Source organism: Scyliorhinus torazame, chromosome 16 (genome assembly GCF_047496885.1).
Source record: "Scyliorhinus torazame isolate Kashiwa2021f chromosome 16, sScyTor2.1, whole genome shotgun sequence".
In the NCBI taxonomy this organism is placed as follows: domain Eukaryota; kingdom Metazoa; phylum Chordata; class Chondrichthyes; order Carcharhiniformes; family Scyliorhinidae; genus Scyliorhinus; species Scyliorhinus torazame.
This window is the reverse complement of record NC_092722.1, coordinates 113,154,959-113,181,372: the sequence shown is the minus strand read 5'-3', so window position 1 is coordinate 113,181,372 and position 26,414 is coordinate 113,154,959. Positions and strand designations below refer to the sequence as shown.

Genomic DNA, 26,414 nt, shown 5'->3' with positions numbered 1-26,414 from the left:
TGCCTGTTTTGTAATATACCTAATTTTAAACCAAACTTGCAAATTCTCTTTACTGGCCAAGTAAAGGTACTGGCACATAACTTTTGCACCATGCTCACCTGCAGTCCCCTGCACTTTCAGCCCATTCTCAAGGCCCCCAAGTCATTTCAATTAGCTGTTGGTTAGTTGATTAAGTGTCTGAAAGGCATGTGATCAAGAAAAAGGCAGAAACGCGGGAATGCAGGGCACTCTAGATTCCATCTAAAAATGAGGATTTGTGGGGTTTTCTTTTTAACCCATCATTCAAAGAACATTTCCGAGTGTGAATGAGAAGTCTTTCTGCCTTTCATTTAAAATCAGCTGCTGGTGAGATTTCAGGCACTGATATCATTGAGATGGAGTGCTGTGCGTACTGGAATCAAAGTGTTGGATTTATTGTTCTTTAAGAAAATGTCTAAATATGTCCAACAGATGAGTAAGTTCATAAAACATGGGGAGTGAAAGATTCTTCAAAGCAGCAGTTCCTGGGATTAACTTGCTGGATACTGGTTTGGAGAGACCGTTAGCTGAGTTGACTGGACGGCTGGTTCGTGATGCAGAGAGACGCCAACAGCAGAGGTTCTATTCCTGCATTGTGAAGGCCCCGCTTTCTCAACCCTGCCCCCTCACCTAAGTCGTGGTGACACTCGGGTTAAATCATCACCAGTCCGCTCTCTCCCCATAAGGGGAGAGCAGCCTCTGGTCCTCGGGGACTGTGGCGACATTCGCTTTCAGTCCTGAACTGTTGCAATAGCAAGACCAGAGAAGAGATTTGCGGGAATGGCGCCAAGGTATGAGGGACTAGATCTTAAGAGGAGAGACTGGAAAAACTGAGAGAGTTCTCCTCTGAGCAGAGGGAAGGTTCAGTAGAGCTCATCAGCATCACAGAGGGTTTTGATAGTAACTTTCAAAAAGGAACTATTCCCTATTGAAGGTAATTGACAAAAGAACTGCAGGGAAGGTGAGGAATATTTTTGACACAGTGAGTTGTGATCTGCAAAGAACTTGCTGAAAGGGTGCAACATTAAAAAGGTGTGTGGTTGAAAAGGAATTATTTTCAGGACTATGGGGACAGAGCCGTAGAGCCAAAAAAATTGAAGAGCCCTTTCGAAGAGCTGCAGTGGGCTAAATGGCCACCTTCCTGTGTTGTACGATGCTACAAAATACGTGGCGTCATCGTTTTATTATGGGTTCAAAAAGAATTTGATTTCAGAGATAATGAGTTCATTTCAGATCAAATGCTGTCGGCAATGAACCCTCAAGTTGCTGGATGGTTGAGAGAAATCCTCTCCTCCTGGGCTGGTTGCTTCATTTTGTCTGTTCTGACAATTCGACTCTGAAACATTTGATAATACTGCTCCGAAGTAGAATGTTATATCTGGAATATTACCTCCAGTTCATGAAACACCTGATTGATGAATTGTTGTGAAAACTCAGTTGGTTCACAATTGTCCTTGAGAGCAAGAAACTTGCTGCCCTTAATCAGACTTGTATCTAAGTGACTCCAAACCCACATTAACGTGGTTGGCCCTTAACTAACCTCTGAGAGGGCCAAGCAAGCCAGTAGGCCATATCAAAACCACTGCCAGCGGTCCCACAAGAAGGTGCAACGTCACCATCCTGTGCCTGGGATGGCCACATCCCAAGAACAAATTAAAAGCAACAAATCTAGTTCCAGTGATACATCAGAAGACAAACGTTTAATCCTTTCAACAAGATTTGCCGTGCCCCATTTTAGGAACATAGGAATTAGGACCAGAAGTAGGTGATTCAGCCCCTTGAGCCTTTTCCGCCTTTCAATCAGTTCATGGCTGATCTCTTCCTGGTCTCAAATCTATCTCCCCACCTGTTCCCCATGTCCCTTTAACCCATTTTAAAAATCAAAACTATATCTATCTCCTTTATGAAACCATTTAATGACTCAGACTCCACCACACTATGGGACAACGCGTTCCACAAATTCACACCCTCTGTGAGAAGTAGTTCCTCCTCAGCTCAGTTCTAAATTTGCCGCCTCTCAACCTATATCTGTGACCTCTCATTCTAGATTGCCCCACATGGGAACATTTGGTCTACATTTACTTTACCAATCCCTTTTAGTACAACTTGATCAGATCCCCTCTCAGCCTTCTAAACCCCAGCGAGTATAAGCCCAAACTGTTTAATCTCTACTCGTACGTCAACACTTTCCTCCTCGGAATCAATCTGACACAACTCCTGAACTGCCTCCAATGCCACCACCTCTTTCCTCAAATAAGGAGACAAAAACTGGACAGAATACTCCAGATGTGGTCTCACCAACACCCTGTACAATTGCAACAACACCTCTCTACTTTTATACGCCTGACCTTTCGCAATAAACACTCATTACCTTTCTAATTCCATGCTGTATCTGCATACTAACTTTCTGCGATTCATGAACAAAGACACCCAGATTCCTCTGCTCAGACACATTTAATTTAGATAATAATTTACCTTTCCTAGCCTATCTATATACGTCTGTAAATTCTTTATTACCTCTTCAGTGCCTGCTTTCCCACCTATTTTAGTACATCTGCAAATTTTGCTTTGTTACACTCTGTCCCTGCTTGCAGATCATTTATATAAATTGTAAAAAGTTGAGGTCTGAGGACTGACCCCTGTGGCACCCCCGCTAGTTACAGTTTGCCAGCCAGAGAAGGACCCATTTATTCCGACCCTCTGCTTTCTGTCAGTCAGCCAATCCTCAATCCAACCTAGCACACTATCCCCAATCCCCTGTGATCTCACCGTCTTGTATACGGAACCTTGTCAAACGTCTTCTGGAAGTCTAGATATACCACATCCACAGTTTCCCCGTTATCCACCTTGCTGGTTACGTCTTCAAAGAACTTTTGTTTGCATCTTTCCCTATGATTCATTCATCTTTTGTAAGGTGTCAGTCATAGTTCATTGGTCACACTCACACTCCTGAGTTGGAGACTGTAGGTTCAGGTCCTACTGCAGAGGTTCGAGTGCATAGTTGAGGCCTGCACTTTTGTCGAAGCTGTATCTTCCCTTTATAATCGAATATGAAAGATCCCCAGCACTATTTCGAAGAGGAGGAAAGCTCCTTAAGGTGCCCTCGTCAATATTAAATTCTTCTTTTCTTCAACTTGTGTGCACCAATCATACACCAGGATTGACGAAGCAATACTGTGAGTCCTTTATTTGAAAAGATAATAAACAGTGACTGTTCATCAAGAACTAAGTATCTGACCATTACCACCGCTGCTCATAGACTGCCTACAAGTTATGGGACGAATACATCACATTCTGTCGAGGTATATAATGATTGTTGCTGAAAAAATACACTTTGTTGAAGCTTTTTGACTAGCTTTGTCTCATGGAGTATAAAGTTGTTGTTTCCACTGACATTGGTGTTCTTGAGATTTGTCCTGATGAGTGCAAGATGAAAAGCTTTGACAAAATGGTCTTTTCAGCAATGCATAAGTAATTTTTTTGGGATGTGGGCCTCGCTGGCTCGGCCAGCATTTGTTTCTCATCCCTAAATGCCCTTGGAAGGTGGTGATGAGTTGCCTTCTTGAACCACTGCAGTCCATGTGGTATAGGTACACCAGTGTGCTGTTAGGGCGGATGTTCCAGGATTTTGACCAAGTAACACTGAAGGAATAGTGATATATTTCCAGGTCAGAATGGTGAGTGGCTTGGAGGGGAACCTCAAAGTGGTGGGGTTCCCATGTATCTGCTGCCCTTGTCCTTCTCGATGGTAATGGTCGTGGATTTGGAAGGTGCCATCTGAGATGCCTTGGTGAGTTCCTGCAATGCATATTGTACATATTAATACACACAACTGACACTGTGTGTTGGTGGTGGAGGGAGTGAATGTTTATGGATGGGGTGCCAATTGAGTGGGCTGCTTTGTCCAGGATGTTGTCGCGCTTCTTCAATGTTGTTGGAGCTGCACTCATCCAGGCAAGTGGAAAGTATTCCATCACACTCCTGACGGCGCAGTCCGAGTGCTAACCACTGCGCCACATGCTGCCCTGAGAAATTCTTATACTGATGTCCTGGGACTGAGGTGACTGGCCTCCAACAACAACAACAACCATCTTCCTTTGTGCTAGGTATGGTCCAACCAGTGGAGAGTTTTGTGCTCTCAAACGGCTATATAATGATTGTTAAGAATTGAAGAATTGTGTCCTTAAAGGTGCATGCACACCATATCACAACAGTCAATATTTATTCCTTAACAAATGCAACTAAAACAAATGATCTGGTCATTAGCCCATTGCTGTGTGTGGTGCCTTGTAATGTGCTAATATGTAGGTAGTGGGCAGGCTTTGAGGAATCAGCAGGTGGGTTATTCGCAACAGCAGTCCTAACCCCTTACCTGCTCTTGTAGCCATAGTGTTTATATGGCTGGTCCAGTTCAGCTTCTGGTAAATGGTAACCCCCAGGGTTTTGATAATGGGGGATTCAGTGATGGTAATGCCATTGAATGTAAAGAGGTGATGGTTAGATCCTCTCTTATAGGAAATGTTCATTGCCTGGCACTGCATTGCGTGAATGATACTTGCCACTTGTCAGCCCAAGTCTGGATATTGTCCACGTCTTGCTGCATTTTCACGAGCACTGCTTCAGTGTCTGAGGAGTCGCGAATGGTGCTGAACATGGTACAATGATCAGCGAACATCCCCACATCTGACCATGTGATGGAAGGAAGGTCATTGATAAAGCAGGTGAAGATGGTTAGGCCTGGGACACTACCCTGAGAAACTCCTAGACTTTTTAAAATTTAGAGTAGCCAATAATTTTTTCTTTACCAAGTAAGGGGCAATTTAGCGTGGCCAATCCACCTAACCAGCACATCTTTGGGTTGTGGGGATGAAACCCACGCAGACATGGGGAGAATGAGCAAACTCCTCACGGACAGTGACCCAGAGCCGGGTTTCGAACCCGGATCCTCAATGCCGCAGTCCCAGTGCTAGCCATTGCGCCACATGCCGCCCTGAGAAATTCCTATACTGATGTCCTGGGACTGAGGTGACTGGACTCCAACAACCACAACATCTTCCTTTGTGCTCGGTATGGTCCAACCAGTGGAGAGTTTTGCGCTTTCAAACTGCTAGGTCCCAGGTTCGATCCCAGCCCTGGGTCACTGTCCGTGTTGAGTTTTCACATTCTCCCTGTGTCTCCATGGGTCTCACCCCCACAACCCAAACATGTGCAGAGTACGCGGACTGGCCACGCTAAATTGTCCCTTAATGGGAAGAAAATAATTGGGTGCTCTAAATTTATGTATTTTAAAAATGATGGTGAGCCACTTTCTCGACTACCACTGATTGGCTGGATTGGCCATTTCTGAGGGTTAATTGAGTGTCGACAACATTGCTGTGGGCATGGATTTACATGTAGGCCAGACAAAATCCTGGTACTTCCTCACTAACAGCACGGTGCATGTACCTACACTTCCGAGACTGCAGCGGTTCAAGAAGGCAGTATACCATCACCTCAAGGGCAATTATGGATGGGCAATAAATGCTGCATAACCTGTGGATGAATAAAAAAACTCTCACTGTCATTCATCTGGAGATCCAATGAAGAAACAAATTAAATGTGTCTTTGAAGTCTTCCCTCACATCGTTCGCTGTTCAATTTCAATTTCCAGTCCTGATTGGGCATATATTTAGTTCATTGCAATTCAAAGAGCCTGCACAAAGGTTCACCTGACCTCCTGTGCGATAAGATTCTATGATTTTAAAAGACCGGAGAAAATAAGATTGGTCCAGTTCCATCGTTGATCTTTTTCTGTGACCACAATGTATTTAAGTGGTGCCTGTAGAATAGAAAGATGTCCAGTGGCTTTGTCAAGGGGATTGCCAGAAAGATGAGACCTTGATCGTGCTTTTATACAGCACAGCCAGCATTTGTTGACCTTTCCCAGCTGCCCTGATTGCTCTTACACTGGGCTACCTTCTTGAACGGCTGCAACCCGTGCCTGCTCAATGATGTAACAGTTTGATGCAACCTGGTGACTCGTTAGGCTACTTAAGAAGGGTTTAAAAAAAAGATCACTCATGGGATGTGGGTGTCGCTAGCTTGGCCAGCAGTTAATGGCCGTCTCTACTTGCCCCTTGAGAAGGTGGTGGTGAGCTGCATTCCTGGAACACTGCAGTCCGTGTGCTGTAACTTCCTAGCGGTTTGATATAACAGAGTGACTTGCTAGGGAATTTCAGAGGGCAATTAAGAGTCAACTACATTGCTGTTGGGCCTGGAGTCACATGCCAAACACCACGGAAGGACCCCCAGATTTCCCTCCCTAAAAGATATGAGTGAACCAGATGGGATTTTATGACGGTAGTTTCATGGTCTTCATAATTCCAGATATTCATTGATTGAATTGAAATTTAGCCGTCTGCCGTGGTGGGATTTGAACCCAAGTCCCCGGATCATTGGCTTGGGCTCCTGAATGACTAGCCCAGTGACAATACCTCTATGCCACCGTAGTTGAGAGTCAGCCACACTGCTGTGAGACTGGTGTTGGCCCAGGTGAGGATGACATGTTTCCCTCTCTAAAGGACATCGGTGATCTAGTTGGGGTTCTTTTTGCAACAATCTGAAATTTTGGGGTAAGTTCACTGATTCCAACTTTTTATTTCCAGGTTTTTAAAAGCTGAAATCAAAACTTCCCAACTGCTATTGATGAATTTCAACTTTTGTTCTCTGGATTATTAGTCCAGACTTTGGGAATACCAGTGCTAGACATTACCGTACCCTGTGATGATGAACCTCGAATTCTGAAGTGAATGTGAGATTCCACTGGTGCAAATATCCAGAATTGTTTTCTTTCCCATAATAATTGAGGATGTTGATCAGAAGCAAAAAAGGTTCAGATGCTCTTGCTGCCTGCTCTCCACATTCTTTGTTTAGTGTGCTGTACCAGGCTGTTTCAGTTTGAGGAAGCTATGCTGGCACAGGCCTGTGGGTCAATTCAGCAATTCTGATTAGACATCAAATATAATTCTGTGAGTCAAGTGTGTATTTTGCACTTTGACTAATTAGTCAGTTAGTAATTGGACAGGGTGGCACAGTGGTTAGCACTGCTACCTCACAGCGCCAGGGACCCAGGTTCGATTTCCAGAGCTCCCTGTGACTGTGTGGGTTTTCTCCGGGTGCTCTGGTTTCCTCCCAGTCCTAGGATGTGCAGGCTCGGTGGGTTGGCCATGCTATATTGTCCCTTAAATGTCCACAAGATGTCAATCATTTTATTTAACGCTGGGCGAGGGGAAGCTCCTGACAAAGGTAAATGCGATAAGATTTGTAAAGAGTGATCAAACGTTATGTGGTCAAACGTGATTAAGCATCAGGAATGGGGTCTTGTGATCAAATGTCACGTTATTTGTCAACCCCTTGTTGGAAACCCAAAAACCAATCCGTCTATTTGTCTGGTTGCTAATGGGATGAGTGTCTGGAACAGTGTCATCTACCTCCATCTTAGTGCTGTCATATTCCCAGTGCCGTCCACTTTCTCATCTGCAGTCTGTCCCTCGATGACTTCAACAGTGGGCACAGGGTCAGCCTCCATTTGCATGTGAGTGACATCAAGCTCGACGACTTTGTCACTTCCTTCAACCTCTGTTGTCTGCCACCATGTCATGGACGAGTGAAAATGTCCATCGGAAGGACCAAAGATGCCGTTTTCAGACCTCTGCCATCAACTGTTTCATTTCTACCAATTCCAACTTGCTCGTCAGTTTACTTACCCTGGCTTAATCAAAGCTTGGGAAACTCTGTTCCATTCAGTGGCAAAGATCAAATGTCCTCTGCCGTAGTCCCTCAGCTATGTCCTCTGCCGTAGTCCCTCAGCCATGCACACTGCCATAGTACCTCAGCCGTGTCCTCTGCCATCGTACCTCAGCCATGTCCTCTGCCATCGTACCTCAGACGTAACATCTGCCGTCATACCTCAGCCGTGTCCTCTGCCGTAGTCCCTCAGCCATGTCTTCTGCCGTAGTCCCTCAGCCATGTCCTCTGCCGTAGTCCCTCAGCCATTCCCACTGCCGTCGTCCCTCAGCCATGTCCTCTGCCGTCGTCCCTCAGCCATGTCCTCTGCCGTCGTCCCTCAGCCATGTCCTCTGCCGTCGTCCCTCAGCCATGTCCTCTGCTGTCGCACCTCAGCATGTCCTCTGCCGTCGTCCCTCAGCCATGTCCTCTGCTGTCGCACCTCAGCATGTCCTCTGCCGTCGTCCCTCAGCATGTCCTCTGCTGTCGCACCTCAGCCATGTCCTCTGCCGTCGTCCCTCAGCCATGTCCTCTGCTGTCGCACCTCAGCATGTCCTCTGCCGTCGTCCCTCAGCATGTCCTCTGCTGTCGCACCTCAGCATGTCCTCTGCTGTCGCACCTCAGCCATGTCCTCTGCCGTCGTCCCTCAGCCATGTCCTCTGCCGTCGTCCCTCAGCATGTCCTCTGCTGTCGCACCTCAGCATGTCCTCTGCTGTCGCACCTCAGCATGTCCTTTGCCTCGATAAAATCATCTATTTATCCCTCATCAGTCACTATTTCGATCACTATCCTGTTATGATTTATTCATAAAAGTACTTTTCTGTTTCTTTTTATGCTGCCATCTAATCTATTTGCATAATCTCTCATTATTTTCTTTCTCCATTTCCCTAGGTGCTTCCAGTATTTAGTTTGATTTTCTACTGACTTCTGAACTGAACATTTATCATAAGCTTCCTTTTTCTGTTCCGTTATATCACCAGACTTTTAATCATCCAGGGATCTGTAGCTATTGATGCCCTTGTGGCCTTCCATTGCTTATTTATTATTTCACCTGCCGATCTTTGACTCAAATCCCTGAAGGCAAAATCAATTTTCAATTCACTGAAATTAGTCCTCCGCTCATTTGTACCGTGTCCTTTTTCAGAACTACTTTACTTGGTGATGTGATCACTATTTCCTAATTGCTCTCCATCTAAAACATGCTTCATTTTCCCCATTTCAATGTGGTTGAACTTTGCTTTTTTTGGATCAGAATGGCCTAGTAGTAATAAAAAAAGAAAGCCTAAAACTTGTAATTTTGTGAGCTCTTCCCTTTTTTTCTGGATATGTCTGGATCAGCTTTCTGTTCCACAATAGGTGTGAGCTGTGACTCAATGTGTGACATGCTAGCTTCTGACTCAGAAGGTGGTGATACTTAGAAATGGGAGATGGAGTACAATTTAGACAAAGACAATGGACAGGTCACAATGATCGTATTGCTTCCAGCTTTTGGTATCCCATTATAGTTGAGGTATTAAAGCTATGCAATGTAGATTTATTGTTAATTTCTTGTCAATTACATTGTTAAATGCGACGAGAAATAGGTGATGGGAATTAACAAAATCAAGGAGAACCCAAAGTTGTTTCATAGAATTTACAGTGCAGGATGAGGCCATTCAGCCCATCGAGTCTGCACTGGCTCTTGGAAAGAGCACCCTACCCAAGGTCAACACCTCCACCCTATCCCCATAAACCAGTAACCCCACCCAACACTAAGGGCAATTTTGGACACTAAGGGCAATTTATCATGGCCAATCCACCTAACCTGCACATCTTTGGACTGTGGGAGGAAACCGGAGCACCCGGAGGAAACCCACGCACACACGGGGAGGATGTGCAGACTCCGCACAGACAGTGACCCAAGCCGGAATCGAACGTGGGACCCTGGAGCTGTGAAGCAATTGTGCTATCCACAATGCTACCGTGCTGCCCCAAAGGTGCTTCCTGTATTTAGTTTCTACTGACTTCTGAACTGAACATTTATCATAAGCTTCCTTTTTCTGTTCTGTTATATCACCAGACTTTTAATCATCTACCAATATTCTACCAATGTTCTACCAATATATTAAGAGGATAACTGAGGAAAGAGTAAGGCCCATTAAGACCAAATCGATAACCAATGTGAGGAGGCAGCGGATGTGGGTATAGTTCTTAAATACTTTGCGTCTGTCTTCAAAAAAGAGGGGGACACTACAGACATTGCAGTTGGGCAGGAGAAATGTTAAGTTTAACTGTGTTAAACACCGGGAGAAAGGAGTTAGCATCCTTCAAAGTGGATAAGGGTGGCATGGTAGCACAGTGGTTGGCACTGTTGCTTCACAGCACAAGGGAACCAGGTTTGATTCTTGGCTTGGGTCACTGTCTGTGCGGAGTCTGCATGTTCTCCCCATGTCTGCCTGGGTTTCCTCCGGGTGCTCTGGTTTCTTCCCACAAATCCCAAAAGATGTGCTTGTTAGGTGAATTGGATAATCTTAATTCTCCCTCTGTGTACCCAAACAGGTGACTAAGGGCTTTTGACAGCAACTTTATTGCAGTGTTAATGTAAGCCTACTTGTGACACTAATAAAGATAGTTATTACAAATCACCAGGGCCGGATGGCATGTACCCCAGGCTGTTAAAAGAAGCAAGAGATAGATGCGCGAACCCGGGGGAGAAGGTCGAGAAGGTCTGGGAGGACAAAATGGCGGCCGGAGAAGATCGGGAGGTGTGGGCCCAGTGGGCCAGAGAACAACAGGAGCTCCTTAAAAATTGCTTCATGGAGCTGAAAACGGAGATGCTGGCCTCCATGGAAAGAACTGTGGTGACCCAGAAGGCGCAGGAGAAGGAGATCAAGGAGGTGAGGAGGAAGGTGGCGGAGGAGAACGAGGACGGGATCCTGGGCCTGGCGGTGAAAGTGGAGGCGCACGAGGCGCTCCATAAGAGATGGCAGGAGAGGCTGGATGACCTTGAGTGCAGGTCTCGGAGCCACAATCTGCGGATCCTGGGCCTTCCTGAAGGAGCGGAGGGGGCGGACGCGAGCATGTACGTGGCCACAATGCTGGGAACGCTGATGGGCGCGGGAGCTTTATGGGGCGCACAGGGTTCTCTCCAGAAAGCCGAGGGTAAACGAGCCACCGAGGGCGATGGTGATACGGCTTCAGCGTTTGGCAGACCAGGAGCGAGTCCTGCGGTGGGCGAAGAAAGAGCGGAGCAGTAAGTGGGAGACTGGTGAGATCCAAATTTACTAGGACATGGGAGCTGAGCTGGCGAGGAGGTGTGCAGGTTTCAACCGGGCGAAGGCGGCCCTCCACGGTAAAGGGGTGAAGTTTGGGCTCCTGCACCCGGCGAGACTGTGGGTAACATACCAGGACAGGCACCACTATTTTGATACCCCAGATGAGGCGTGGTCGTTCATCAGGCAGGAGAAGGTGGACCTGAACTAAGGGACTGTTCTTTGGGGGTGAAATGTGCGGGTGGGGAGGGACCGAGGGGAGGACGGCAGATAAAACATAAGTTTATGGGCATGTCTTGGTTTGGTTGGGGGTTTTGTTGTTTGTTCTGCTTGTTTTCCAGGTGTTTTGTTTTCCAGGTGTTCGGTGCTAGGGGGCAGGAAACGCCCGGGATGGGCTGTCCGGGGCATGGGGAGGTCCCAGATGGTGCTTGCCCCTCTACCCTGCGGGGGAGGGGGGGAGGGTGGCCTGAAGGAGGCAACAAGTTAAGGGTTGGTATATAGAGGCGGGAGCAGCCGGGGTCAGCATGGGTGAGCTGACTCATGGAAGCACAATGGGGGGGGAATCCAGAGCTAATGGATGCTTTGGGGGGGGGGGGGGGGGTGCTGCATTGCTGACTGAAGGGGAGCCAGGTGAGAAGTGTCAGCAGCAGCAGCATCCTGGGGGAGAGGGGGGGGTTCATGTGGGGGGGGGGGGGTAACTGTTGATGTAATGTGAGTTGGGCATGGAGGCAAAACCCACCTTGTTCTGTTTAAAAATTGTTTTTTTTTCTGTTGTGTAAGTAGTTTCATTGTAAGCTTTGGGCTATGTTTATTGTTATTTTCTATTACAATCTGTATTTCTATTTTTGTTATGTAAAAACGCTCATTGGAAAAACTTTAATAAAACATTTATTAAAAAAAAAAGAAGCGAGAGATGAATTATCAGAGGATTTGACCATTTTCCAATCCTCATTGGATGAATGTGAAGGTTGGAGGACTGCTCAAGTTGTACCTTTGTTTAAAAATCGAACAAGGGATAGACTTGAATAATTACAGGCCAGTCAAGTTCAGTTGGCTGGACGACTGGTTTGTGATGCAGAGCGAGGCCAACAGCGTGGGTTCAATTCTTGCACCAGTTGAGGTTATTCATGAAGGCCCCGCCTTCTCAACCTTGCCCCTCGCCCGAGGTGTGCTGATCCTCATGTTAAATCACCACCAGTCAGCTCTCCCCCCACCCCCTCAAAGGGGAAAAAGCAGCCTATGGCCATCTGGGACAAGGGCGACTTTACTTACTGACAGGTCAGGCAGTCTGACCTCGGTGGTGGCCAAATGATTGGGTCTGAGGGACAGGATAAACTGTCACTTAGCACTTAGAAAGGCACGCAGTAATCAAGGACCGTCAACATGGGTTTGTTAACGGAAAATCATGTCTGACTAAGCTGACTCATTTTTTGAGGAAGTAAAAAGGAGGATTAATGAGTGTGGACCAGTTGTTGTGGTCAATATGGAATTCCGCAAGACTTTTGACAAGGTCCCACATGGCAGACTGGTTAAAAACTAAAAGCCCAGTAATTATTATTACGTAGCAAGCAGGATACAAAATTGGCTCTGTGGCGGGAAACGAAGGGTAATAGTTGATATCTGTTTTTGTGACTGCAAAGCTGTTTCCAGTGGGATTCCACAGGGCTCAGTACTAGGTTCCTTGCTTTTTGTGGTGTATATTAATGATTTGGTTGTAACTGTTAGGGGAATGAGGGGAGATTTGATTGAGATATACAACATTGTGAGGGCTGCATAGCATGGCTGGGAAGGGCCGATTTACTTCAATACAGAGGTCATTGATTAGGGGGCATAGATTTAAAGTGATGGGTAGAGGAAAGATGAGGAAAAACTGTTTTCACCCAGAGGGTTGTGGTGGTCTGGAACTCAGTGCCTGAAAGGATAGGAGAGGCAGAAGCCCTCAACCCATTTCAAGGGGGTTTGGTTTGCACTTTTGAAGTACCATAACGCGAAGGGCTACGGACCAAACGCTGGAATGGAACAAAGAACAATACAGCACAGGAACAGGCCCTTCAGCCCTCCAAGCCTGTACCGGTCTTGATACCACCCTTGGCCTAAACACTCCGAACTTCCTAGTGCCCTATCCTTCCATACCCATCCTATCCATGTATTTGTCGAGGTGCCTTTTGAACGCCGTAATGTATCTGCTTCCACAAACCCCCCTGGCAACGCGTTCCAGGTACTCACCACCCTCTGCAAAAAAAAAAAAAAATCTGCCTCGCACATCTTCTTCTCTGAACTTTACCCCACACACCTTAAACCTATGTCCCCTGGTGACTGACCCCTCCACCCTGGAAAAGAGTGCCTCACAATCCATTCTATCCTATCCATGCCCCTCATAATCTTGTAGACTTACCCCTTAACCTCCGTCGTTCTAATGAAAACAATGCGAGTCTATTCAACCTCTCTGCATAGCTAACACCCTCCAGACCAGGCAACATCCTGGAAAACCTCCTCTGCACCCTCTCCAAAGCCTCCTCATTCTTCGGGTTGTGTGGCGACCAGAATTGTGCCCAATATTCCAAGAACGGCCTTGCCAAGGTTCTATACAACTGTAACATGAGAAAGTGGGATAAGGCAAGGAAGCTTGTTTTTCAGCTGGCGTAGACGCGATGCGTAAAGCTGTACATTTTCTATGATTCTAACTGTCTTTGGGAATAGCTGGGACATTGGGTTGTGTGGAAGGAGAGCTGTGAGACTGAACATGTCAATAAACTCTCTCCATAAAGAAAAGCTGTGGATCTTGCTTTTGGCTTCAAAAGCTGGCTTGGATCCTGTCAATATTTCCCAGAATGCTGCCAAGAATGGGAAAATTGCATTTAGATATTGTAACTCTTTACATTGGAGCAGTGAAGGATACACAGGGAAGACTATTTTCTCAGGAATTAGCATTGAGGTGCCTCTCAGTGCAAAATCATCGCAGAGCGAATAGTGAGGTTAAGGAAAATCTCATCAAGCAGGTATATTGATGAATGGAGTGCTTTGTTACAGGAAGTGGCTGAGATCGAGACTGCAGCATATGTTAAAGCTTTCTCAATGCAGGTCACGACCTGCGGGTGGGTCGTGTGCGGCTGTTGGAAGAGTTGCGGAGCAATAGGCCGCGGTGTTCCCGATCCTGAAAGACGTGCCCAATGGCCGTTACCGGCAATTAAAATGAGAACGGCTGCATTATCAGCCATGCAGTCTTCCAACCATAGGAGGTAACAGTGAGCAGGTCAATGTGCCCTGCATGTACAAGGCGCCAAATGTATGTATGTGCTTTTGATGCAAAATCACGGAGGCGGGTTTCTTCCATTTTCTACCTGCTAGCAAGCAAGACAAAAGGACTGTGATGATGGACAAGAAAGAGACAACCAGAGACAAAAATAGACATTGTACCTACTGGCCAGGATCTCGCATTGGAATCTGTTGGAGAGAGCTGCCCAGGAGAGTCCATGGCAGGATAGAGCAGTGTTAGCTCTGTGAATGCACAGAGCTGCAGGGCCTCCAGTGAACAGCCTACAAAGAGGTTTGGCAAGTGCTGTTGCTAACTTTTGGTTGGTTCAATTGGCTCCGTTTTATAACCTTTGCTCTCGAATCGCCAGGTATCTTTATGATATCGCCACGAGGTTCAAGTTCAAGTAATGATCAGTAACTCAACACACCAATTAGTAAGATTCAAATCAAAGCACATTTCTTATACACAGTAATCGCTACTCATGCACAAATTCTACGTCTAAGCTACTTCTACAACTAAAAGGCCTAGACTTAACTTCGGACTGGCCCACCAGGTCAGGGGAACAAATGGCTTTTCGTTCAGAATCTGCAACTGCGGGATTCAAAGCCGGTATGGACTGGTAGCTAGGAACGCCTATCTCGTAGCGAGCGTTGACTTGAGACTTACTTCAGGGATGCGGCAACTTGGACCGTTCACTCTCAGGGGTTGCTTTGCGTTGCTGAGTGACCCGGTCAAGGAGAACGATTTGAACTTGGGGCTTAACTTTTATAGTCCCCAGGGGCTTCCCGCCTTTCGGGGCGGACCCTGTACCTTGTTCTAGGTGATTGGACTTCGATCCAATCGCTTGGTTCGATTTCTCCAATACTAGAGCGGTTCCATGCTCGATGGGCGGTCTTGAGGTGTTCGTTAACCTCTTTTGTGTTGGCTCCTGCTGTCGCCGAGGAGTCTGGCTTAGTTTTGTGTGTCCCAAATGTTGCTATTGTTTCCGGGGATTGCTCATTAGTATGTAGGTGGCTGCTACATTATTATGCTGATGGTCGCTGGCATCGATGCTGTCTGGGCTTTTGCAGAGTTAAATACACAGTAAACCTGCACCTGCTGGTTTCTGCCTGTGTTGGCTGAATTTCCCTTCAGCCTTTGCCGTTTGCCATTTTAAATCGGGAGTTGGCCAATTCAGGTGGCTCCAGGGCAAAACAAAAAGAACTACATGTTCCCCACACTCCTCGGCACATCACAGAAAACAGTGTTCGTAAGGGAACTGGCAAGCCTTGTTCAGTCACATCTGGCTGCGCTGATCAGTTTCTGTCACTGCTTTCCAGAGGAGAAGTTTCAGATTTTGAAAGAGAAGCAGTGGGTGAAAAATCCCTTGAGACTCCAAAGTCAGTTATTAACTAACAGCTGACTCCAAATGAGGAGATTGAGCTGCTGCACCTGACCTGTGAGAGTACAATAAAAACATGCCACAAGTCCATGATGCTGTCAGCATTCAGGAGTTGCATCACCCTGGAGTACCCCGTGCTGAGTAAAACAAACATTTTGTTGCTGTTGTCCTTCACAATGACCAACATGTAGCAGGTTATATTTTCCACTCACAAAGATGAAGACGGCACAAAGGAACTGGCTAAACTCTGCATCTGATATACACATTGTCCTTTCCTCTTGTGAACCTGATTGGAGTGAGATCGTGAGGACAAAGCAGGCTCCACTTTTGCATTAAAGGTAAGCGAACATGACGTTATCGTGATGATAAGCCAGCACGGGTCCCAAAGGTCGGCTGGTTGGCAAAAGTCGGCCCTGGGGTAAAAGAAGTTTGAAAATCACTGCTTTAAAGGATACAAGACAAAATATTTGAATTGGAGTAAGATGCAGGACAGTGGGGAGAACCAGACAGTGCGCTTACTTTGAACTGATCTAGCCAAGAGCTGGCATGAATTTGATTGAAAGGCTTTCTTAACCGCTGTCTGTGATTTCCAACTTGGCACGTTGTGCAAATAACTGGCTTTGGAAGGGTGGAGGGTGCAAGGGATGAAAAGAGTGCTTGTAAGTATTCCAGTGCCACTCCAGCAGAACCATATGCAGATCATTAGCCACTTGCAATTAAACAAAAACCCTACTGCAAGGGCCACACAGCTGATCCAAGACACTGTGCAACATTTACACAGCCTTGTTTTTGCAGAGTGGACAGATATTAAGAGCTGCAAAGATCATTTAACACTCTTTTCCCCCCACCTTGTCTGCACACTGTGGGTGGATGAATCTAGCTCAATACTGTAAGGGAAGGAGTAAGAGTGTGTGCTTGGATATTGGAAGGAAGCAGCGAAGAATGCTGGAAGGATGGGGTGGTGGGGGGGTTGGCCTCAGTACAAGGCTTCTTTCGTGATGTAAGAGATATGGCAATCTTTCGATTTATTGTCACGTGTACTGAGGTGCAGAGAAACGTTTTGTTCTGTGTACAGTCCAGGCAGATCGTTCCATACATGAAAAACATAGGACAATTGATAAATACACAGTGTAAATACATAGTCATAGACATTGGGTGAAGCATACGGAGTGTAGTGCTACACGGTAGAGAGGATGCGTTGAGAGGTCAGTTCAGTCCATAAGAGGGTCGTTTAGGAGTCTGGTAACAGTGAGAAGAAGCTGTTTTTGAATCTGTTAGTGCATGTTCTCAGACTTTTGTATCTTCTGCCCAATGGAAGAAATTGGAAGAGACCTGGTGGGAGGGGTCTTTGATTATGCTGCCCACTTTTCCAAGGCAGCGGGAGATGTAGACAGAGTCAATGGATGGGAGGTGGGTTCACGGGATGGACTGGACTGTGTTCACGACTCTCTGTAGTTTCTTATGGGTTTGGGCCGAGCAGTTGCCATACCAGGCTGTGATGCAGCCAGGTAGGATGCTTTCTATAGTGCATCTGTAAAAACTGCTAAGAGTCAGTGTGGACATGCTGAATTTTCTTATTTTCTGAGAAAGTATAGGCGCTGTTGTGCTTTCTTGGTCGTAGCGTCGACATGGGTGGACCAGGACAGATTATTGGTGATGTGTACATCTAGGAATTTGAAGCTGTCAACCATCTCCACCTCGGCTCTGTTGATACAGACAAGGGTGTGTACGACACTTCACTTCCTGAAGTCAATGACCAGCTCCTTAGTTTTGCTGACATTGAGGGAGAGATTGTTGTCATTGCACCATGCCACTAGGTTCTCTATCTCCTTCCTGTACTCTGACTCGTTGTTTGAGATCCGACCCACTACAGTCGTGTCATCAGTAAACTGGTCGATGGAGTTGGAGCCCACTTTTGCCATACACTCGTGTGTGTGTGTGTGTGTGTGTGTGTGCGTGTGTGTGTGTATAGTAGGGGGCTCAGGTGTCTTAGGGGGCTAAGTGCGCAGCCTTACGGGGCCCCGGTGTTGAGAGGTGTTGTTCTTTATCTTTGCTGATTGTGGTCTATGGGTCAGGAAGTCCAAGATCCAATTGCCGAAGGGAGGAGCTGAGTCCGAGGTTTTGGAGTTTTGATCTGAGCTTGGCTGGGATTATGGTGTCGAAGGCGGAGCTGTAGTCAATGAATAGGAGTCTCACATAGGAGTCCTTGTTGTCGAAATACTCCAGGAATGAGTGTAGGGCCAGGGAGATGGTGTCTGCTGTGGACCAATTGTGGCGCTGTGCGAATTGGATTGAGGCATTCTGGGGGTATGGAGTTGATGTGTCCCATGACCGACCTCTCGAAGCACAGATAATGATAGATGTCATGGCTATTGGACGGTAGCCATTGAGGCACGTTGCCAGGTTCTTATTTGCACCGCTATGGTGGTGGTCTTCTTGAAGCAGGTGGGAACCTCAGAATGGATTAGGGATAAGTTGAAGATACACCTGCCAGTTGGTCCGTGCAGGATCTGAGTGCAACCTCGCGTGAATTTAACTTCCCTGCTCTCTCTCTGCCTCGAACGTAACAGTAAAAACCCAAGCAAGCAGTGTTGGGGGAATCTTCTCAGCTTAACTGTGATGTTTGAGAGCTTGGAGCGGGCAGGGCTGTTCATTAGCCATGAGCTACATGTGACTGATTGCAAATCCAGAAATGGCTGATTTCACTTCAATTACGAAATGAAAAGTAAGAGACATTACCGTTGAGCCTGTAATCTCAATGCTCACATTCACAGGGCATATTCATGTGAACCTTTAGCCTTTTGGGGGCATTTGTTGTTAAAATGGTAAAATGTTAGATTAAAACCAGAGTGTGTGAGAGCTTTTTGATGATGGTGTGTTTTACTCCCTTTGTCACTGGTGTTTGTTGGTGTCGTCATCTTCCTGGAAGGTTGCTTGCCCTGGATCTACACCTCTGTCTGTCTGGTCCATTCCACATAGGTAATCTGCATCCAGTCCAAACTATCTATTTTCTCCTCTTCTTCCAGTTATTTATTGTGTGCACACGTCTGTCGTTGTCCAGAGACTTCAGACTTTGTTAGGGACAAGAAGGTATTTATTAATAATGAGTAACTTGGTAGAGGAGGTTTGCAGCTCTAGTCTATCTTTGAGCAGCAGCTCGATGTTCTTGCACCAACTACATGACTGCTAGATGTATTCTGCCCAAGGGTGGCCTCCACCCTCTGGGGTCAACAATCACTCTCGGTTCCCATTGGTCCCTCAAGTCAGGTGACCCTCTTCTGCTGTTCTGTCTTAAAGAAACAGTCACCACAATCACTGCAGATCTTCCGTTCCAGTAATGATCTATGTCTACTGTCTGCTCTAATGCTGTGATCAAAGAATTGTATCCTTCTCTTCTTGATGTTATACACCAATTTACTCTTTTCTCCTTTCCAGCACTTCCTGTCACTAAGTACCCATTTGTTAAATAAACGTAGACAGGAGTGCAACTATGATCTTTTCTGCTAAAAGTTATATGCATACCACCATACTGTATTACTACCTGGCTATGCAGCAAAATATATTGTTCATTGTCATTCTGTCCAGCGGCTACCATATAAAATGCTTGCTTGACTGTTAAACTGTTTGGGATGGGCTGAAGTCGAGTTTTGTTCGCCATTTTGTTTTTAATCCTCCTCTTGAGCTGACCCTCTCAGCTAACATAAAATAGGAACTCGTAAATTGTAAATGTAATTCCTACCTCAAAAAATGATGCTCCATTTGCAAACTCACCCCAGGAGTTCATATCACATTCATAACACCTTTCTGCATGGGCTGGCCAGGGAGCATTTCTTTATTGAGCTGAACTCCTTAGAACTTATTCCTTTGAATCTCGTGAAAGTTAGACAAGCCCCAGGAATCTCTGTGAGGAGATTGGAGTGCCAACCTCATAATATTTGGATCGATAACACCACCGTCTGCCTGCTCATTAAAATGTAAGGAGGAAAACAATCGATTCAAAGTTGAATTGAATTAACAAAAGCTACTTGATTCAGAGACAGATTTACAATGAAACACACCATGCCTAGGCACAGGGCCCCAACCAATAGGGGTGAGAGAGGCAGAAGACCCTGTGTTACTTTTGTGGGAAGACAGACGCAGCCATCAGGTTTCCCGACCCAGGGCTGAGGGTAGGCCGGCCAGCAATAGCGAGGCGAGGTGCCGGGCCAGGCAAAGGTGGTGAGCCAGCCGGTCAGAGTCAGCAGCTGTCGAGCAGCGAGGGGAGCAGGTGAAATCTTGAAGAATTCCTGAATGTTCAATTTACTTCTCTTCCAAAAATAAAATGGGTGCTCCCAACTTTGTAAAAGGGAATTCTTTCAACGTGTTGGTCGTGAGTTAATAATCAGGGAAAACACTGGTTAGCACAGCTACCGCATGTCGCCGAGGTCCCAGGTTCGATCCGGCCCTGGGCCACTGTCCATGTGGAGTTTGCACATTCTCCCCGTGTCTGCGAGGGTTTCGCCCCCACAATCCAAAGATGTGCAGGGTAGGTGGATTGGCCATGCAAAATTGTTCCTTAATTGGAAAAAATGAATTGGGTACTCTAAATTTATGTTTAAAAAAAAAAGAGAAAACTGGACAATACCATGGATCCCATGTAAGACTGAATTAATCTTGTTCGCAATGCACATTGTAATGTGTGTTCTTAGGATTGGATCAGGTGGTGATATGCATCACCGTATATACACAAGGGGTTAATGTAAATACACTACAACTAAGTATACACTAGAGGGAGCACCAGAGATGTCATGATATGCAAATATGCAGCTAATGAACACTTAGATTAGGACACAACCAATGAGCAGTCAAGACACCCAGAGGTGGCATTACCACAAGGGGGCATTACCACACATGCTCTGTCTCTTTCCACAGACAGACATCTAGAGAGTACATCAGGGTCGATCAGCAGCATCACACCCAGCACGTGGCTTAGAGAAGACTGGTTTAGTTAGACTGAGTTACTACAGTTAGATTAGCAGGAGAGTCAAACTCAAGTAGAAGAATTGTTAACTGTTCAATAAATGTGTTAAACCTATCTCCGAGTCGGGAGCTTCCTTTGTCAAAGCATACATCAAGGAAGCAGCTAATGCTCCACGAAGAAGCATAACACAACATGGTACCAGTAGTGCCTGTTCAATCTATTTAGTTCAACTCAGCAAGATCCGCGACAACCAGCAACAGCACCCAGGTAAGATGATCAAGATTCCGGTTCCTCAGCAACTCAGGTACCACGACAATCTTAGTGCCAACTGGCGTGCATTCAAGCAGAGGTTTCAGCTTTACCTGGATGCAGCCGACCTAAATGGCATGGCCGATGCTGGAAAGATAGCTCTTCTACTCACCATTGCGGGTGAGCATGCAACAGAGATCTGCAACTCCTTCAAATACTCCCAAGGGCAGGACAAAAAAGACTACCAGACAATCCTGGACAAGTTTGAAAACTACTGCGAGGGAAACACGAAAGAAATCGGTAAAACTGGCACCTACACTCACCACGAGACAGAGGTAGGGATGCAACAGAAGCAAACGGCATTTTTGATTGGCAGCCATCTTGCGCATATCCAGCCGGCCCAGTCCGCACATGCGCAGTTCCCCAGACGACGCGAAACGTCAAAACAGCGTATTGCATATGCGCGAGAAGCCGTGCAAGCGCACTTGCGAAAAGAGCGCACAGTGAAGGAAAAGCGATTTGCGCATGCTCAATCCATTCCTATGCTTTACGCCACGAGCGTCATGACGTCAGAGGCCCCGGACCACGCCCACTTAAAGGGGAAATGTCCGAAAATAGTGAAGAAGAGTTTTAAAGCCAGAAAACACAATTCTTTCACCACGAAAGACAGCATAATGCCTGAACTTCGACCAGTAGATGAAAATAACCTCCGCAGAACCCTGCACCAAGCAGTTAGCACCGCCCAAAGAGATAATTTGGTCCTTGAAAACTACGACTCAGAAGAAGATTTCATCATTGGACATAGCGAGCACCATAACAAATCTGAACCGCAACGAGATGATTTGTACATTGAAGCATCCTACACAAACATGGATCAGTTCTTCGGATTTGGGGATCCTCAACCCAGCATAGACGACATCCCGACCCATGAATACAGGATTCTGCTGCGGCCTAACGCCAAGAGACAGAGAGCGGTACAAGCCCACAGAGAGCGGCCTGACGCCACACCAGTGGTCCACGCACCACGAAGAATGGTCCACGCACCACGAAGAGTCCCCGACTCCACACAGAGAGCAATGAAAGACTCCACAGCGAGACCACTACACAACTCCGTTGAGAGCGCACAGATCGACTCCACAGCGAGACCACTGCACGACTCCACACAGGGAACTAAGCCAGACTCCACAGAGAGAGCGATACAAGCCTCCACAATGAGCTCATTGACAGACTCCGCAATGGGAGCAACTCAAGACTCGAAAGCGCATCCCATGCATGAACAAGACCATGAAGGTCTATCCACCTTATCTGAGCAAACAGCAGCAGACGATGCAAGTCTGCCATGCTCACGCGAACAACAGAAAGACTCTGACAGTCTACCCAGCTCATCTAATCAACAAGAAGACACTGCAGCTCTACCCACTGTATGTGAGACAAGTGACGAAGGCATCACAATTCCCATACAAGATGTGTAACATCACAGCGAGACTGACAGATCTCAGCTCATATGCACAGAGGCATTCGGCAATCCAAGTGAAACTACTCGTGAGCCCAGTACGACCACATCAATTGAAACCTCATCCACTCGAGCATCTCCACAAGAAAATGAAATCTTGAACATTTTGACTCCAGCCGAGGAGCATCAAGAAACCAAAGGTGATTCAAGTGAACCTGAAATGACTCCGACAGAGGACCATCAACAAACCAAAGATGATTCAAGTGAACCGGACATGACTCCAGACGGGGAGCACCGAGGAATCAAAGACGAAATGCTCAATTCAACAGCAGATGCCACAAAGGACACTGACACAAGTAACTTTGCAAAGGACTCAAATTCTCCACTCAGAATGGTCATTGAGCACAACAAACACAACAACAAAACCTACGAAAACAACAAAGACAACAACAAGAAGCATACCAAAGGCATCAACGTCAACAACAAGCATGACAAAAACAACAACAATAGAACAACGACTGGTACGACATGGTACAACTCTGCCAATGCAGGACACTGTGACAGCACAGCTCAAGACAATGGCAAGTGTGCAGACATACCATGGCATGATAACGCATCTTACAAATTCAAGTTTGCTACACTACAAACAAGCAGACCAGCTTTCAAGGCAGCTGCCATACAACATCAATACCGTGAACACCGACACCAGTTCAGGTCAGACAGGGAAGATGACATCAAGAATCGCTACCAGAAGCATCAAAAACAAAACCAGTCCAAATCCGACAAGGAAGTAATTTGACCATTTGAACACCTCCTGATGACTTCTTGGTTCCTTAAGCACAGGAACACTGATGGCGTTCACAATGAAATGACAACATCAACATCGCCCCATGGTAGGCTTCTGCAGAAAGTAAGGAGGCATGGGATAGTGGGAAATTAGGCCAGTTGGATAACGAACTGGCTAACTGATAGAAGTCAGAGAGTGGTGGTGGATGGCAAATATTCAGCCTGGATCCCAGTTACCAGTGGCGTACCGCAGGGATCAGTTCTGGGTCCTCTGCTGTTTGTGATTTTCATTAATGACTTGGATGAGGGAGTTGAAGGGTGGGTCAGTAAATTTGCAGACGATACGAAGATTGGTGGAGTTGTGGATAGTAAGGAGGGCTTTTGTCGGCTGCAAAGATATATAGATAGGATGCAGAGCTGGGCTGAGAAGTGGCAGATGGAGTTTAACCCTGAAAAGTGTGAGGTTGTCCATTTTGGAAGGACAAATATGAATGCGGAATACAGGGTTAACGGTAGAGTTCTTGGCAATGTGGAGGAGCAGAGAGATCTTGGGGTCTCTGTTCATACATCTTTGAAAGTTGCCACTCAAGTGGATAGAGCTGTGAAGAAGGCCTATGGTGTGCTCGCGTTCATTAACAGAGGGATTGAATTTAAGAGCCGTGAGGTGATGATGCAGCGGTACAAAACTTTGGTAAGGCCACATTTGGAGTACTGTGTACAGTTCTGGTCACCTCATTTTAGGAAGGATGTGGAAGCTTTGGAAAAGGTGCAAAGAAGATTTACCAGGATGTTACCTGGAATGGAGAATAGGTCTTACGAGGAAAGGTTGAGGGTGCTAGGCCTTTTCTCATTAGAACGGAGAAGGATGAGGGGCGACTTGATAGAGGTTTCTAAGATGATCAGGGGAATAGATAGAGTAGACAGTCAGAGACTTTTTCCCCGGGTGGAACAAACCATTACAAGGGGACATAAATTTAAGGTGAAAGGTGGAAGATATAGGAGGGATATCAGAGGTAGGTTCTTTACCCAGAGAGTAGTGGGGGCATGGAATGCACTGCCTGTGGAAGTAGTTGAGTCGGAAACATTAGGGACCTTCAAGCAGCTATTGGATAGGTACATGGATTACGGTAAAATGATATAGTGTAGATTTATTTGTTCTTAAGGGCAGCACGGTAGCGTTGTGGCTAGCACAATTGCTTCACAGCTCCAGGGTCCCAGATTCGATTCCGGCTTGGGTCACTCTCTGTGCGGAGTCTGCACGTCCTCCCTGTGTCTGCATGGGTTTCCTCCGGGTGCTCCGGTTTCCTCCCACAGTCCAAAGATGTGCAGGGTAGGTGGATTGGCCATGATAAATTGCCCTTAGTGTCCAAAATTGCCCTTGGTGTTGGGTGGAGGTGTTGGGTTTGGATAGGGTGCTCTTTCCAAGAGCCGGTGCAGACCCAGGGGGCCGAATGGCCTCCTTCTGCATTGTAAATTCAATGATAATCTATGATTAATCTAGGACAAAGGTTCGGCACAACATCATGGGCCGAAGGGCCTGTTCTGTGCTGTATGTTCTATGTTCTATGACACTTAAATAACAAAACAAGAAAGCCACTCGTCCATATACATTCATGAACTTTGGACTCATAAATATTATTTGGTATTGTGTAATCATCACTGTCATCATGACTTATACATGTCATCACTTATCTACCTATTTTAAAAAAAATTCTTTAACCAAGTACAGAGAATATGTAACACGTAAAAAGGGGGGATGTGGTGATATGCATCACCGTATATACACAAGGGGTTAATGTAAATACACTACAACTAAGTAAACACTAGAGGGAGCACCGGAGATGTCATCATATGCAAACATGCAGCTAATGAACACTTAGATTAGGACACAACCAATGAGCAGTCAAGACACCCAGAGGTGGCATTACCACAAGGGGGCATTACACAACCCATATAAAATGACAGGGCACACATGCTCTGTCTCTTTCCACAGACAGACATCTAGAGAGTACATCAGGGTTGATCAACAGCATCGCACCCAGCACGTGGCTAAGAGCAGACTGGTTTAGTTAGACTGAGTTACTACAGTTAGATTAGCAGGAAAGTCGAAATCAAGTAGGAGAATTGTTAACTGTTCAATAAATGTGTTAAACCTATCTCCGAGTCGGGAGCTTCTCTTGTCAAAGCATATATCAAGGAAGCAGTTTAGGCTACACGAAGAAGCATAACACAACAGATCAGACAGGTAATCTTTCCTATTCAGTGTATCTATGTACTTGTATTCCCGAACTTTGCTGCCCAGAGAGGGTTTAGACGGGATTAATTCTCAGTTGATACAATCAAGAGAAATAAAGTGCTCTCTATACATGTTCCGTGTAACATATTGAAGTTCAATGGAACTGACAATTGAGCAGATCTGAAATGTTCTGGCAATTTATTGCAATTTTATTGAGTCTTGGTGAGACCTCACCGTGAGTACTGTGGACAGTTTTGGTCTCCTTATCCCAGGAAGGATATTCTTGCCATAGAGGCAGTGCAATGGAGCTTCGTGGGCCTGTATTCTCCAGAGTTTTGAAGAATGAGAGGTGACTGATGTGTTAAGTAAGTTGGTTCAACGTTGACTGCAACTGGATGCAGTGAAACTAGAAACAGGGGCGTCATTCTCCGACCCCCCGCCGTTGGCCGCCGTGAATCCCGCCCCAGCCCCCGCCGAAGTCTCCGGTACCGGAGATTGGGCGGGGGCGGGAATCGGGCCGCGCCGGTTGGCGGGACCCACCGGATCAATTCTCCGGCCCGGATGGGCCGAAGTCCCGCCCAGAAATTGCCTGTCCCGCCGGCGTAAATCAAACCTGGGACCAGGCGGCGTGGGCGGGCTCTGGGGTCCTGGGGGGGGGGGGCGCGGGGTGATCTGACCCCGGGGGGTGCCCCCACGGTGGCCTGGCCCGCGATTGGGGCCCACCGATCCGCGGGCGGGCCTGTGCCGTGGGGGCACTCTTTCCCTTCCGCCTCCGCTACGGCTTCCACCATGGCGGAGGCGGAAGAGACTCTCCCCACTGCGCATGCGCGGGAAACTGTCGGCGCCCGCTGACGCTCCCGCGCATGCGCCGCATTTCCGCGCCAGCTGGCGGGGCAACAAACGCCATTTCCGCCAGCTGGCGGGGTGGAAATCCCTCCGGCGTCGGCCTAGCCCCTCAATGTTGGGGCTAGGCCGCCAAAGATGCGGAGCATTCCGCACCTTTGGGCCGGCGCGATGCCCGACTGATTGGCGCCGTTTTTGGCGCCAGTCAGTGGACATC

General features: G+C 46.8%; 1 protein-coding gene across 3 annotated transcripts in view; it reads left to right on the top strand.

The window, feature by feature from the left end:
• The window catches only part of LOC140393004 (protein bicaudal C homolog 1-like), a 398,646-nt gene that overhangs the window by 81,625 nt on the left and 290,607 nt on the right, over positions 1–26,414 (top strand). The gene's annotated exons all lie outside the window — the stretch shown is intronic.